Source organism: Gossypium raimondii, chromosome 3 (genome assembly GCF_025698545.1).
Source record: "Gossypium raimondii isolate GPD5lz chromosome 3, ASM2569854v1, whole genome shotgun sequence".
NCBI lineage: Eukaryota > Viridiplantae > Streptophyta > Magnoliopsida > Malvales > Malvaceae > Gossypium > Gossypium raimondii.
The window spans coordinates 38,313,297-38,328,755 of NC_068567.1; the positions used below are offsets into that span (position 1 = coordinate 38,313,297).

Here is a 15,459-nt window from a genome sequence, read left to right on the forward strand (position 1 = left end):
TTATAATTTGATTACTAAAATTTTCAAATTATTTTTGTCACCCGACTATTAAGTGGCACTTTTTAATTGGTATAATAACAATTTTAGTCCTCAATTTTATAGTTTCATCAATTTTGACCCTAATTATATATAAAATGATAAAATTTAAAATTCTTTTTAAAAATTTAGAAAATTCTAAAATTAAAATAAAAAATAAAAGTAGGTAAAATTTTCAAAAATAGATAAAGTGGGAGAAAATGAGGAAAATTGTTTTAAACCCTCCAAATTTTCTGTCTATATTATCTATATAGAAATATCTAATACCCATTTTTGAAAAACATAGAAAAATTAAAAAAATTAAGAAAAATTATTGGTTCTCTATTTTGTGCCTATTATATTTCTTGACATAGCTTTTTCGTCATAAGAAAAGAAAAAAAAAGTAGAATATATTTTGTTTTTATAATTTGAGTTTTGAAAATTAATTTAAATGAATAAAATTTGAATTGAATCTAAAAAGGAATTGTTATGGTATATTTTGTACATTTTGGCTAAAATTGACATCAAAGTCGATTTCACAAGCCTCTTTAATATCGATTTGGATGTTCTTTAGGGCATAAAACTTGAATTGAAGATATTACTAATTTGGTTTTGAGAAACACTAAGGAAGCATATAATGATCTAACTTTGTTTTGTATTGTTTTAAATTTATTATTGGATTCTATTGAATGATAATTTTCTTTATTTGCCGACATATTAGTTCTTTAACAACAATCTTTTCGAGATTTTATTTTTTAGAAGTTTTATATATAATCTTTTATATTTTAAATAATTTTGAGTTTTTAAATAACTTTTCTATAGAATTAGGGTAAAATTGATAGAAAGTATAAAACACGAGGACTAAAGTTATTATTATACCAAATAAAAAAGTACCACTTGATAGTTAGGTGGCAAAAAAAATAATTTCAAAAACTTTAGTGACCAAATTGTAACTTTTTTTAGTTAAGTAACCAAAACAAAAACTTAGCCGTAATTTAGTGACTAATGGTGTAGTTTACCCTTTTAAAAAAAATACCATTAGTTACATTATTTTTAAGGTAAACTACTCAATTGGTAGAGCACTTTCATTTTGGTGAATCAAAAAGAAATCCTTACAATTTCATTACCCACAAGGTGCTTTCATTTTAGTCACTTAAGCGTTAAATCTTTAACGGTATCATGTTTGCACTTTCATTTTGGTCACTAACTTCTAAGTCACTTTTATTCTAGTTACCCTAAAAAATCTTTTTTTTAGGTATTGATCAAGGTAAAAAACATTAAGGATTAAAGTGAAAAAGCGGTGTAAACAAAAATAATACATTAAAATTGTGTTATATTATACTTGTTTACCAATTTACTGAAAGTTCTATTTTTTTCAATATAGAAAATTTAATTTTCAAAACATCAAAATCAATTAAGTAAATTGTTGAAATTTTTATCTCTTGATAATGTTAATTGATTTGTTGCTATGTTATTGAAATTAATTTAATCTTCTTATAAATTTTTAAATTTTATTTTATGTGTCTAAATTAAAATCAAATTAAATAAATCATCTTTAATAATTAATTAAAGGAGACTATTATTAAATATTATTTATTTGAATTGATTTGAAACATAAAATAAAAGTTTAAAATTTAGAGGAAGACTAAATTAATTTCAATTTCATAGTAATGATCAGTTGAAACTATCAGGGATAATTTTTTTTAACAATTTATTTAATTGATTTTAATGTTGTAAAATTTAAAATTTCAAGATAGAAAAAGAAAATAAGTATAATTTGACAATTTTCAATGAAATGTTTTAGTTTTTACCCTTTTTCACTTCAATCTTTAATTTTTTTTACCTGGATCAAAACTAAAAAAACTCGATATTTTTTGGAAGTGACCAAAATGAAAGCGACCTAGAAGCTGAGTAACCAAAATAAAAAGTGCATACATGATGCGGCATGTACTAGTCAACCGTTGTTAGAGACTTAACACATAGATGACTAAAATGAAAATATTTTAAAAATTAAGTGCCCAAATTGCAAAAAGTTAAACAAAACGAAATAACCTTAAAAGATTAAGAAATGAACCGGGTAATTTACGTTTGTTTAATCATTGATATTAAAAAGAAAGGGAAGGGTTTGAGTGGCGTAAGTGTAATTTACTTGTATTAAAACGTGATTAATAGTTATGGAAGCGAGCTTTTGCACACAAAAAGAGAGGCAAGCAAAGGGCCTTAGGGCTTAGCTGCCCCAATCCCATTGTGTTTTGGTTGAGCTCAAACACCAAAGTCAAGCTCGTGCTGCCAACCCTTATGGATGGTCAAACTTTCAACCCACACACATCTTCATAAATGCATTTTTATTTTTATGTGTGAACAACGAGTTCATGCACAAATATTTAAATATTCAACATTGGTGTTTGATTTGGAGGGTAAAAAATATTTCTTGTGGCAATCGAGTATAAGAGCTATGAGCCAAGTTGCTTCAGCAAGCACATCAAAAACAAATGAAGAAAATTCAATATTTATGAGTAGTTGACTTTAGAGATAAAAAGCATAAATAATAAGTTTTAATTTCCATAAAAAGAAGTTATGATTGAATATAAGAATAAAATTATTTTAAGTTGCTAAATTTTAGTGCATTAAAATGATATATAAAAGGAAATTCTCCATTCAGAATCTATCAAGAATGAAATCATAGCACCATGGTTGTATATTAATCTTAAATTTGACCATTTACTTCAATAAAAGTTGTATATCAAGAGTTAGGAGGTCATGATTGTTCTTGTTCGTTTTGTCATAATGAATCAGAGGACATTTTTGATATGCTTAGAGATTGAGGTTCGGACCTAGATGGTGCCTACAAATAAACAGTGTAATTTCTTTTCCATGGATTTATTCCAATGGTTGGGATTTAATTTAAAATACTCATGTATGGAAGCTTAGTATGAGGGTTAGTTGGACATATCTATTTAGGCTAATTGTTTGGCGTATCTAAAAAAACAAGAACCTTCTCATTTTTCAAGGTTCAAATTGGAATGCTTTTGAGATTGTTAAAACCTCCTTTAGTTGGGCAAAATAATATGTTTTGGCCAATAAGAAGACTTCTGTCGGGAAGCATGAAATTGGTCTCAATTTATCCCGTGTTGAAGAGTTGTGTTTCTTACATTCTGATTGGGCGGTTAAGCACGGAGCAATACTTTCTTTTGCAGGGGGAGTGTTGAAAGATCAAAATAAAGAATGGATCCTTAGGTATAACCATTATTTGGGGTAATGTTCAGTGTTTGATGCATAATTATAGAGGATTTTGGATGGGTTGGTTCTATGTCAGAAGCAAGGTTTGGAAAGGGTGGTGATACATACTGATAGTTTAGAGGTGATTATAGCTATTCAAGATCAGAATTTGATTGGCTCAAATTCAACCTAAGGTAAGAAGTTCTCAAGTTTTACATGGTTTTGAGAAATGGCGTGTACGACATGGTCCTAAACAAAATAATAAAGTTGCGGATTTTTTAGCTAAAATATCTTCTGCTCGGAAGGAAGGTATTCAGGTGTTTGACGAGGTACCTCCTGAGGTGATAGATGTTTTGAATGTTGATACAAGTAATTTTAATTCTTTACTTAGTACTTTGATGTAATTGTTTAGTGTTTTTTTTTACTCACCAACAAAAAAACTAATTAGTAATTAACTAAAAAAATAACTAAAAGACAAATATTTTCACTGTCAAAAGAACTTAAAATGCAAAATTATCCTAAATTTGACATTTATACGAAATAAAGTCTATTAGTAATTAACTATCAAATGCACTCCTATTTCATTTTAACCTTTTGGTTGGGAAACCCAATCCTGTTCAGTCTACCACCCAAATTCAGGATTTTGATTCTCTGCAACTGCAACTAAAAGTCAAGTGAAATAATCATGCCAATTTTTTTCTATTCTGATTTGACTCAACAACCTAACTAATAGTAACCCAAATAATGAATTATCCCATGGTTGAAAACATGTATTTGTTTTCTTTACTGCAATTAAGTCCACGATGTGTTTAAAAACGGCTTTAATGCGATGTATTTAATTATTTTTTATCCCACTCTAGAATATTCTTAAATATCTAATTTCATTGTCACTATTATTTTATACTAATTATAGATAAATATACCAGAGACCCTAAAGCGAATTATCCCACATCTCAATTTAGCTTCATTTTTACACCTTTAAAACAAAAAATTCAAATTAAAGAGTGATATTAAATAAGAATTAAGTGTTAGTGTTAGTGCTGTCATTTTCACTCAATTAATTGGAATTTCTTTTGGGACAGAGAATCATGTTTTAAGAATTGTTTAATGGAGAAAAAGGTGAATCCCGCCATGCAAAAGACCTGTAATGAGCCAGACAAGAACCACTCCCCAATATCTGATGCACTTTGCAATCAGGAGCGTGAACCTCAATCTCCCAACATTATATTATTATTTCTTTCCGAAAAAAGTTAGCTGCGGAGTCATGCTGCTGTCTGACATTGCTGACCACACCACAAATGTGTGTTACAGAATTACTAGTTAAAAAGCTAAACCATAGAATCCCATGTTATTGGAGGAGCCACTCGCTTGAGCAAGGCGTGGAATCATGGCATCCCATGCCATGCCCGTGATCAATGGAGTCTTTGCCTGGAAAAGAGTGATAGTTTGAATCTTTTGGACTAGATATGCTCCCTTGCAACTCTCTCCACTACTCTTCTAACCAAGCAACCCCTGGCCCTAACTACCTATGCATTCTTTAATTTAAACACATGATTTTGGAGCTTACCTTACCAACTGCTCTAAAACCAGTTCTAACTACCCAAACACAACCTTCTGGTTTGTCTTTTAACTTTTACAGGGTTTCAAAGATTATATCCATGGTTAAAAGTATACTGGAACTCTTGTATATCTCCATCATTCAAAAAATGTTAGTAATTTATTTTATGTGTCAGATTAAAGCGTAAAGTGGTTATTCTATTAAAAATTCTATCTATTTCTATTATTAAGTGTTGATGTAATTGATGGAGCAACTTAACCCTGAGTAACTAATATTGATGTGAAAGGGTTAATTCAAGCAAAATAGATGAAACATTTAACAGAAAAAATGAATTAAATTTTGACGTGAAGGAACTAATTCAAGCAATCAAAGTAGATATTATTTCTTATTTTATTTCGGTAGCATCTTACTTAAAAATATAATTAATGAAAATTTTAATGGGAGTATCAATTTACTGTTTGATTTAATTTATACAGATTAATTTATTAAATTTGTTAAATAAAAAATAAAACTTTTAGTACAATAAGATGGGTTGTTGAGGGATTTTAAAGTTGAATGAGGAGGGTCGGATGAATTGTGGGCATCCTTGGATTAATTTTGGAGAATGTGGTTGCCGACACCAATGCTTTTCCACGGCACTCAATTTGTGTGAAAAGGTATAGGGTTTTTGCTTTTGTGGTCAACCAGTCAATAAGCCACTAACATCCCACGTTAAAGGAAACAAACGCACGCAGCTACTTTTAGTTTCACTTTTTTTCCCTACTTCATTGCTTGCTGTCCACAATATTTTAAATTTTTTCCCTCGTCATAAGTATAGAATTCCGAGAGAGAAATTGTGAGAGCCACCCACATTTAAATTTAAACAAAATTCAAGGGCTTTGTTTCAATTTTCCAACCATACAAACATAACATTACTCATCATCCCTATCATAAAAAAATTTAGTTAAAATTTATTATGCTTCAGCTAATAAATAAAGTATGCATACATACTCTATTAACTAATTTTTAGATAGACTAATTTGAAAAATCAAAATCACAACATTTTAACGAATTCAAGTATGTTTCCACATTGAGTGTTGTTTTAATTTTATTCTTAATAATTTGACATGGCCAATCTTAATTTAAATTTTATATCAAAATTACTTTTTTTACTGGAATCTCATTTAATTCTTGATAATCTGATATAATGCATGTACTCATTAGGTACAAATTCATAGATTGGGATTTTAGTAAAGCATCCGGCCTAAGCTGATTACATGGAAGAACAACTTTTTCTTTTAGAAAAAAAAAAAAGAGGGCATAATCTAGTAAAAAGTAAATAAATTTGATCTTCTTTGTCTTCTACCTAACAAAAGAACAAAATCTTCTTTTGTCTGCTTTAAATCGATCTGTAGTTTAATTACAGTATCCCTCTTGTGACTATAAATCACTAATCACCCAACTATCTGTTTCTATATTTTCACATCTATATGATTCAATGATCAATTTAACCTAACCCAACCAAGAAATATGTTCCAGACTTCAACAAAATTTGAATTTATTACAAATTTTATTTTAGGGTAAACTACACCCAAATGTCACTAATTTATTAGTAAGTTTATATTTTGGTCAATCAATTTCAAAAAGTTATAAAATAATCACTAAATTATTCAAAAATTTTCATTTAAGTCACTAAACTATTAAAAATACTGTTGTATGTCCTCTCTATTTGCATTACTTGCACCAATTGAAAGCTCTCCTTTTTCCATTTCTTCTGCAGTTCAATTTTTTTTGATGAAACAATTTTGAATGTCACGAATCTGCGAACTTAAGTCCAAACAGTTTTCTTCTTCGATCTCTGACATTGATTGTCAGATGAACTTGGATTTAAGGTATGTTCTTTAACTTTTCGATGAGTACTGATCCACCATATCGATCATCGAATCATCGCTTGGAGCTCACTAGCCTAACTTAAAAAAATAAAATTAATAACTCAGTGGCTTAAATGAAAACTTTCAAATAGTTGAATGACCATTTTGTAACTTTTTGAAGTTAAATGACTAATAATTTAGTAACTCTGGGTATAATTTACCCTTTATTTTATTATGTTTAAAGTTTAATCACAAGGAAAATGTACCGTATGCCATTTGTCATAAGAAATTGATATCATAATTTCAGATAGGGTCAAATACATGAATTTGACAATTAAATCCACTTTGTATCTGTATATTTTTTATTCACTTTGGTACCTGAATTTGACAGTTAGATCTATTTTGGTTCTAACTTGTTAAATAACAAACAAATTGTTGTCAACCAATATATGTTTTGGTTGACGAAGGGGTTCTTCATTACCGTCTTGTTAAAATTGTTGAAGCAACGTCTAAAAAGAACCGGTAGCTACATTAAATCCAGTTCTTCATCACAATTAGGTCATAAAGGAAAGGTTAGACAAAGCAAAACCCACATCAATACTTCAGTTTTAGCATGCCCTAAATCAGCAGTTTGAATAATGCCTGCTGCGACGATTATTTTGCTTGGGAACAGAATTAATTACATGTCGGGGGCCAACATGTTTGAGCTGTTTGGGTACCATTTCCTGTCTTGATTACGACTTCACTTCCCTTGGTGTGTGTTGACAAGGTACGCACAGATTTGATGATGGATCCTCCATCACATGGGATGTAGGAGAAAGCCCATTTGAATTCAAACTTGGTATTGGATTTGTGTTATCCCATGTTGCTTCAGCAATGCAAGTTGAGGAAAATTCTGTATATATTTGCTTTTCTCACAAATCAATTCCATATGATGAGCATTCCCTATCACATGCTAATATATATAATCAAATAAGCGTGCAAGTATTTGACATTTGTCATCAAGGGTAAGGCAGTTTAGGCACGTGACTGCCCTCCAACATCACACTCTATGCTTCCATAACAGAATACATTTTGGGTGACGGTATCAACAAATTGATTTAAATTTGGAGAGGATACTTTCATCCATTTTGTATCCTTATTCAGATTCAATGATTAGGCCAATGAGAAGTGGGGAATTATATCTTTCTGGGATTTCGAAAGAGAATGACATGGGGCAAGTGGGGAAGGTGAACCCTAGTCATGTTCCAATTGCAAAACAAGTGGCTAACATAAAAAAAAACCAGGGGAGGAACCGAGTTGTGCCATAGTTGAGGTCGGTCGCCAATGTGGAATTGTCCGGGGCAATGCCAACGAGACCGTATGAAACCATGGTCCCCTACATAGTAAATTTTTTTCAAAGGCTAGGGAAATGTGAAGCTAAGTCGATGAGCCTCACCCAATCACATGGGTATTGACAACTACCCTTCACTGTAGTCTTTGCAACAGATTTACATTTTGGTTTGTACTTTGTGGGCGACCGATATTGCTATATCTCCCGCTTTGGACTTATTTATGACACCTTGAACAAAAATATTTATTTACTCCATTAATTACATTTTTAAATTTAGAAAGAAAAAGAGGGAAAGTTGATGTTGGAGGACTTGGGAAGCAATTTGCGTGAGGAGAGAAATAGACATTTAAGTCCTGGATGGGGACTCATCTCCAACTCCCATCAAGGAACATTTCTATTTATTAGTACTAGGAAGGTATGATTTCCTGTCCCCCATATTTACTCATTACAGGGCTAGGTTTTCAGACCACAAACATGGGCCGAAACTATTGTTGGTTTAGGTTTGTGTTCCAGTCTGGGCCCATTGGATCCAAAGTTAATAGCCCTGTAATGTCAATTCCCCATTTTACTACAACTACTCTCTGATTAGCACACCAAACGAGAAGTATTTCATTCTACTGAAAAATAACATTTCCTATATATGAAATTTGCCCAAGAAAGTTGCCTTTTCTAAATAATTCTTTGATTTAGGGATAAAGATCTAAACATGAAGATGGGAGTGCAATATTTTATTCCATATTATATATCCAATCAAGTTTAAAATTAATTCCCCCAAATTAAACCCAACAAGTTATTTATTTAATATTCTATCCCCTCATTCCATTATTTAATCATTATATTAGATTAAACTTTAATCTATTCCTTCATTCCATTGCTTAATAAATGTAGAGCAAAAGTTAAAGGTGAGCAAAACTCGATTCGACTCGAAAAAATTGAAAAAAATTCGAATTTCGAGTTAAACGAATCGAGTTATTCGAATCAACTCTAATTTTTTTTTCAAATTTCGAGTTCGAATCGAGTTGAGTTTTCGAATTAGAATAACTCGAATAATTCGAATAATTCAAATATCAAACTATAATATTTTACATTTTTACTCCAAACTCCCAAACCTTTTTACTTTTCCCTTAAAACTTTTACTCCTTCCCACTTTCCCCCAAAACTTTTACTCCCCTCCACTCCCAACCCCCCAATCTATTCAAAATCCATTTCCCACCAAAATTTTATTCTCCCATTTACTTTTTCTCAAAATTTTACTCCCCAAAACCCTCACAACCTTTTATTTTCCCCCAAAATTTTTACTCCCTCCCACTTTTTCCCTAAAATTTTTATTCCCTTCCCATCCCACCTCTCATTTACCCCAAACCCTCCCCCCTTCAAATTTTTTTAAATATTTTCCCTCCTAAAATTTTACTTCCTCCTATTTACTTTCCCTCCAACTTTTATTCCCAAAATTTTTTATTTTCCACCTAAACTTTTACTTCTCACCATTTACTCTCAAATAAAAAATCGAAATTATTCAAAAAAAAAAATCACTAAACATAAATAGTAATAATTTTATATATATCTACTATTTATATTATTAAATTAAATTTCACATTTTATATTATTTATATTATTGAATTGTTTAGTCATATTGAATATTTATATTAAAATTGAATTATTAATTATGCCATAAAATATTCGAGTTAAAATTTTATATTGGTATCAATCATTTTATTTTTAAAATAACTTTTATTAAAAATCATATTTTTACATTTAATATATTTTTAATTCCAAAATACATAGTGACAAGAATCAAGATAAATGAAACAACTACGTAAGCAAAAAACTAACCAAAGATATAAAAATTAATAAATAAATTATGAGGTGATGAAAGTTAATAAAAATTTGATTAAGGTGGACAAATTTTATTACGATGGGTGACAGTGATTACAAGGACCCAAAATTATTTTTTAAAATTTAACTCGAACAAATATATTCGATTCTATTCGATTCGAATTCCATCTCACTCGATTCGATTCGAGAAAACTTCAAATAAAGTTAGGATGATAAAATGGGATTTGAAAACTCGATTAACTCGAAAATTTTCGATTCGATTTGATTCGACCGAATGCTCAGCCCTAGTAAAAGTTGTCTTGATTATTCTCTAGTTATTATGGTTACATACATGAAGTAGTAAAAAATTATAATTTAACAAAACAGAAAATGTCAAGAAGGAGAAATTGATTTATTGTAGTATTCTTTTTCATTAAATTTAATTCTGCATTAAGTACTCCTATATATTTGAGAAAATCATATAATTCTAAATATTCTAAAATTATATTTTATACTACATTAAATTTTATTTGACATAATATCAATATGTTGATTTTTATATAGTATCATGAGTCTAGGTTTTTTAAGAAAAAGATTTCTAATTTAAATTATTTACTGTGTATCCAATTATATATATTATACAAATTTTTTATCCCATGTGATATACAGGTTGCTCGTTTGTTCTATAAAATTGTTATTATTTAAATGTAACGCCCTAAAATTCCTACTTTTGAATTGTGAAAATTATGTCAAGTGAGTTCATTTGATTTAGTGGCTAGGTGTTAATTATGTGCGTTTGAGGTCTTATGTTCAAATCTCTTCTCTTAAATTTTTATTCATTTTTGCTCCAACCCCTGATTTTGAATATCTAGCTTATCTAATATTTTTGCTCAATTGTTGATAAGAATGAGATTGTTGGTTCCGTGGTAAGACTTCAACTTACCTAGAGGTCTTGTGTTTGAATTTTGTGCATGCAAAGTGCAAATATTTTTGCTACACATTATTTAGAATAGAAAAAAGGCTATTGAAAACAAAAAAGAAATCTACATTTGTTGAAGGTGAAGTTTACACCTATGGGTTTGTATTGTGGGTCAACCCTACTACACTAGCTGTCTGTGTTGCCCATATGGTCAGAATTCGAGTTAAATTCAAGGTTAGAATTTTATTTTATTTTTTAAAATTTTTGAAAATTATTTTCCCCAAAACTCTCTCAATTGTCGCCCCTCTCTCCTACTTCCCACTTTGATCATCCACTTCCCCCATTTTCCCATTTTCTTTCATTTTTTTTGTTTCTTCCATTTTCATTGCTGCCAAACTTTATTCTGTCGATTCTTTTACTTCTGTTTTTTTTTTGCATCTTCACTTGTTTTGAAGTTTCATCTTTGTTGATCCGTGCTGTCGTTTATTTCTGTTTTCCTTTTGTGTGGGTTGTGTAATTAAGGCGTTCCAGATTAGTACAATATTTGGACAGTAAGTATTCTGTTTAATTACTTTAAGTGTTATTATGCGAAGTTGTGAGTTGGTGGTGGGATTTCGATGTAATGGTTTTGATTTTGTTTAGGTGAAAATCGAGAGGCGCACCTTCCTTCGATCACATGAGTGTGTTGAAACCTCTGCTATAAAGGGTAAGTTGTCTAGTGCCCATAGTAGGGGATGGTTTGCGATAATTCAATTTTCAAAGATTGAATGTCTTGTGACTTTTGGGCAGAATGCTTTAGAAAGAAAGGGTCGTTTCTTGTATTTGATAGCTAATTCGTTAAATTGGGTGTCGTTTTTAGGTTCTAGAATCGTTATTGTTGCGTCAGAATTGCAAAACAATCAAGTGCATAACAATATTCCTGAAAAATCAGTGAATGATGTGAAGCCAAAAAACTCACTGTCAATGTTACACTGCCGTGTGCTAAACCGTGTGAGCCACACAACCGTGTGCTAGTGAGCCACAAGGGCGTATGGGCCCATTTTTAGTAAAACTTACTTAGGGTCGTGTTTGATGTGCGGTTCGAGGTTAGCCACTTCATAGAGTCTATTATGTGACATGTATGACTTTTAAATATGAGATTTGTGGTATTGATATTGTATGTGTAATGTTTAAAGCATGTCAATGGTATGAATTCTGCATCTAATCTGTATATCTGAGAAATCTGTACTATGTTTCAGCATGTGCATTGGGGTGGGATAATTATGTGACGGAGGAAGCGATGACAGTTTAATGATCTGCCCTATCTGATGGTTTAACCACATATCTGTTATGGTGGCCTAACCACACTTATCTAATTCTGTTGGACTATCACATTATTTCTCACAGCTAAGACTGCACATTTCTGTCAGTGACATACGATCACTTATTCGGTGTGTGGGGTTGGATGAGTATTTATTACCCTAATTGGTGCGGAGGGATGGATGAACGGAGATGGTGTGTAGCGGATGAGGGTAGGATCTGTATCTGTTTAATATGTTGCATCGCGAGATATGCCATGCTTTTGTATCTGTTTGATTCATGATTTCTGTATGATTATTCACAACCTAAACTGTATGAATGAGATAAGTTGCACACTTAGCTTTGTTAGCTTACTCTATATTTTTTTATCTCCTCAGGTGATCAACAATCTTAGGATTAGGTAATGTGCGAGAGCTCGGTTGAATTTTCAATAATAAAACGGTTTTTAAGAGACTTATTGTTTAATACGAACTTTTGGGATTGTTGGTACTTTTGGACTTCTCGATTTTTGGTTCATTTTGTTGGATTTTTGATATGATAGTATCATTAAACTGCAAATTGCATGTTTTCACAAACAAGAAACACAATTTTCAAAACTAACAACTTCGAAATTTCCGCTGCAAAATTAAGAATCGAATAAGTGTTTTCTGTAAAATGAAAAACTTCAACGAGTATCCTTCTAAAAACTTGAAAGGCATTTGCTAAAAATTAATATTTTCGGAACCCATACTTGTCAAGTTAAAAAGAAATCTGGAGTTTTAAAATGAGATTGTGTAACTCCTCAAGATTCGACTATAACGTCTAAGCAATATGTGAGGTGTTACATAAATATTGCTCTATTAATTAAAATTGTTTATGACACAATATTTAGAAGATATAAACAACTTAAAAACACTTAAATTTAATATATAACATTTAAATAAAAAATATTAAAATGTATGCAAATAATTTTAGTAACGTATTTCAAAAAATATAACGAATAATCTTTAATTTACATCGTGAATGTTCAGCTTAAAATTAAAAATTAAAAGATATTGATACAATGCTGATATAAAGTAGAATTTTAAAATTAATTAGTACTAAATGTTTTAACTTAAATCATTATATATATTAAATATTTTATAATTCAATTTTTATATAATTTATAATTTTAGTTTGCATGCAAAAGCTCATTTTGTAGTTTAATAATCTTATTAAATAGTTTTACAACTATAATTATTTACATGTTTCTATCATTTTCACTAATTTTAAACATAATTAAGTAAAATAAATTTTATTTTAAAAAATTAATTTTAAATAATTAAAATATTAATATAATTAAATAATACTTATATTTTTGGTAATTAAATAATATTTATTATTTTTATGAAAATAGTATTTATATTTGTTATAAATGTTTTATTTTTAATTTTAACTTTAAACTAAAATTTTAAGGATGAATAAAATATTATTTAAATTAAATTTTATATTATATTTTAAATTTAAAATAAATATTAAAATTAATAAATTTAAATTTAGAATTAAAGAAAAATAGAAAATTAAAATTTTGTTATGGATTTTTATTAAAATTAAAATATTATTTAAAATTGAAATTATTATTAAAATTAATATTAAAATATGTAACAATTTAAATTCATAATTTAAAATTAAAATTAATGTTTATTTATTGTTATGATAATAGTATTTATATTTTATGATAAATATTAAAATTAAATTTAATACAAAACTTAAATATTATTTAACTATAAAAGTATTTATTATTTAACTTTATTTTAAATAAATATTATTTATTTTATGAAAATTATTATATTATGTTTTATTTTTAAATTTTGTACTTTAAACTATAATTTTTAAAAAGTGAGTAAAAATATTATTTAAATATTTTTCTTGAAAATATTAACTTTAATCTGAATATTAAAATCAATAAATTAATGAAAAAATATTTGGTAAACTGCCAATGGAGTGTGGGCTCGAGCAACATGAACCAAACACAAAACAATGAATGGTTTAATTACTTTCACTTTCAGTATGAAAGTAATTCTCTAACATAGAAACTAGTAAAAATTGCAATTCCTAGAAAATAAAATTTATTCTTAGAAAATTAATTCCTACTACTTTATGCCAAAATAACAATATATAAAACTTATATGTAAATAGGTCTACAAGTGTCATCTATTTATACGAAGATGTTATAGAATCCTTGTTAAATAAATATAACATAATTTAAATAGAAAACATTCTCTAAGACTAATTGAGAGAGGGGTGGGTGGCACACCCTAGTAAATATTACTAGGGTTGCTGCCCTTCACATTTATGAGAGATAGTATTAGGCCTCTCATGTATTAGGTCCAATTATTTGTGCTTGCAGGACTTTTGACCTAACACTCTACAATTTAATCTAACCCAATATTTGCTTTTTATTCTCAAAATAAATATTAATTAATTAATTAACAAATTAAATTAATTTTCCAATTAAATAATTCTCTCAATCCAATTCTAATTCCATTAAAGTCATGACGACTTTACCTTAAAAATATTTGAGGAAATATATTTAATTTTCATATTCAATGGATTCATAATGAATAATAAATCTAATTCCAATTTTGAACTTCAATTGTTTAATTATAATTAATTAAATAATAATTTGAAAATCTTAATTTAATTCTCCAGTTATTTATATATTCAGTGAGAAAATGCATTCATTTGTGAATGTGGCCCATTTCTCTAACTTCATCATTTCTATTCATTTATGTTCATTTGGTTTTACATACAATTCATTTCTAGTTTCAACAAGCTAGCGGAGGGATCAATTGGACATATATAATTAGGGTTCAAATAATTTATAATTAAGTTCCAACTTTTCGCCTATTAATTATAAATTTATTTAGTCACGAAGTCATTCCACTATAGAATCTGTAGCGACCTAAAAATTTGAGGCGCGGGTGCTAGTCGAAGTAATCATTGAAAATTTAAAAACGGAGTTTCGATTTTATTTGAAAAGGGAGTCGCCACCGATCTTTTTTCTAGGTGTGACCGGACACCTTTAAAATTCTCTTTTTAGTAGAAAAATTTATTTTTAAACTTTTCTAAAAAGAGGTAATTTTAGGTCTACGTTAAAATCCAGAGAAAATTAGGGTTCGGGAGTCGGTTACGCGCGAGGAATGTATTAGCACCCTCGCGACACCCAAAATTGGTATATCGTTAAACACGCGTTGTCCTAATTTTCAAAAAATAGAAGTTCAATTTAATAGTTAATCGCGATCAGATCAAAATACGAGAATTTTTAAAAACACGAAGATTTTTGAAACAATTAGTTTTTTGAAAACACGAAAAATTTTTAAAACACGAGAATTTTAGAGACACGAAAATTCTTAAAAATACGAAAATTTTTGAAAACACGGAAATTTTTAAAACACGGAAATTTTTGAAAACATGAAATCTTTTGAAACAC

General features: G+C 29.0%; 1 long non-coding RNA gene across 1 annotated transcript; it reads left to right on the plus strand.

Annotated features, from left to right (window-relative positions):
* Window positions 1-11,001: 11,001 nt before the first annotated feature.
* Window positions 11,002-12,336, plus strand: LOC128039667 (uncharacterized). Its single transcript, XR_008194121.1, has 3 exons — window positions 11,002-11,260; window positions 11,352-11,415; window positions 11,948-12,336. It is a non-coding gene; the product is annotated as an uncharacterized LOC128039667 (long non-coding RNA).
* Window positions 12,337-15,459: the final 3,123 nt, after the last annotated feature.